Source organism: Egretta garzetta, unplaced genomic scaffold, assembly GCF_000687185.1.
Source record: "Egretta garzetta isolate BGI_Z169 unplaced genomic scaffold, ASM68718v1 scaffold66, whole genome shotgun sequence".
NCBI classification, from domain to species: domain Eukaryota; kingdom Metazoa; phylum Chordata; class Aves; order Pelecaniformes; family Ardeidae; genus Egretta; species Egretta garzetta.
In genome coordinates, this window is record NW_009259856.1 from 543399 (window position 1) to 544973 (window position 1575).

General features: G+C 58.8%; 1 protein-coding gene across 1 annotated transcript in view; it reads left to right on the top strand.

The window, feature by feature from the left end:
* The window catches only part of CSF3R (colony stimulating factor 3 receptor), a 29875-nt gene that overhangs the window by 5472 nt on the left and 22828 nt on the right, over nucleotides 1-1575 (top strand). The window lies entirely within an intron of this gene.

Consider the following 1575-nt stretch of genomic DNA (forward strand, 5'->3'; position numbering starts at 1 on the left):
CGCAGACCCAGGAGCGGTTGTGCTGGAGCATCCCTCACCCCAGCCTCGGGGCCGGCCGCGGGGCAGGGATGCGGGATGCGGCCAGACCTGTGCCCCAGGGCCGCCCGGGGCGATGCTCCGCAGCGGGCGCCTGCTCTGCCCACAGCAGCAGAAGACAATTTGCAGGGTGGAATGAAAACACGCCAAACCCCAAAGGTTTGACTCCACATTTCTCATTTCCAAAAGCCCCAGTGGGGGGGATTCGCTGGGGCGTCCGGGCTGGAAACCCCCTGCCTGGGGCTAAAGCCACCACACACCTCCCCTGCAGACGGGAGCTGCGACTCGGGTCTCCTGCTTTATGTGAGAAGATAATTATGCTCTACGGGGATTTGCAAAATTTGTAGCTATAAATTTCTCCCAGGGAAGAAGGTGCTGTAACTCATGAGGAATCAAATGCCAGAATGCCGCTAAGGAAAGGCCGGAAAGAGCTTTAATTGCCCCAATGAATCAGCGTCGCCCTGGGTTTCCAAAGACATCGCAGCTTCTCCACCACCGAATGCCAGCCCCCTTGGCAGCCCGGCCAGGGTCCCACCCCCATAGCACCCCCCACCCCTGCACCCATAGCACCCCCCACCCCTGCACCCCGCAGTGGGGTGCTTGCTCTGCAGCCTGGGGCAAAGCAGTGGGGGGTGCAGGGGGTGCAGGGTGCATCCTGCACAGCACCCATCTCGCAGGCAGCATGGGCTGAGCTTTGCATTTCAGAAGGGGTTCATAAATCCGCGGTTCTGGATCCCTCCCTCCGCACCCGGCCCCGTAAGCGCAGCCCCCAGGTCCCTCTCCCAGGCCCAGCACCGGCTCCGCAGTTTGCCCCCGTTGCACGTTGTTCGGCCGTGCACAGCTCAAGGCCAAAACTTTTCCCGGACTTAATAGCAGCGTCTCCGTGTATCTCCATGAAAGGAAAGCGCAGGCTGCAAACGCCCCAGGGAGGCAGCAGATATACTGCCGGCATTACCAGCTGCTGGGGGTGTTGCTATGCCAGATAATTATTCCATAACTCTACTTGCTGCTGCAGCCAGGTTGGTTAACGAGTGAGAATGGGCCCAGGGTGATTTAAGGAGCAGGGAAGGGGCAGCCCTTGGCTCTCAGAAAGGTGCTGACCTGCTTGGGTGAGGAAGCCTGGACCTTGCTTGGTGCTCATGGGAGGTGCAGCCCACCCAAAGCATCGCCCGCATCCCAGCTCCATCCTCAGTTTAGGCTTGACTTACATTTTATTTTTTTTTAATTTCATTTTATTTCCAGGTTTTTCCCTGTGCATCCCTCCCTCTGCGCCAGCCTCCCTCCAGGTCAGTGCCCCGTTCTGGGGATTTATTTTGGCTGGTAACATGTGCAGGATGCAGCACATTGATTTCTGGACGCATGCACGTGCGGGTCCCGACAGGGAGTCCTAATGAGCTCCCCGTGAGCTCGGGCACTGATTTTTCCCTGTACTCCCCGCCGCCCGCTCTCCTTGGTGTAACACAGGTGATGGCAGCGGGGTTCGCCCCAGCCATGGATGTTTTGTTTGAGAGAAACTCACCCAGTAACTGCAGGGTCCCG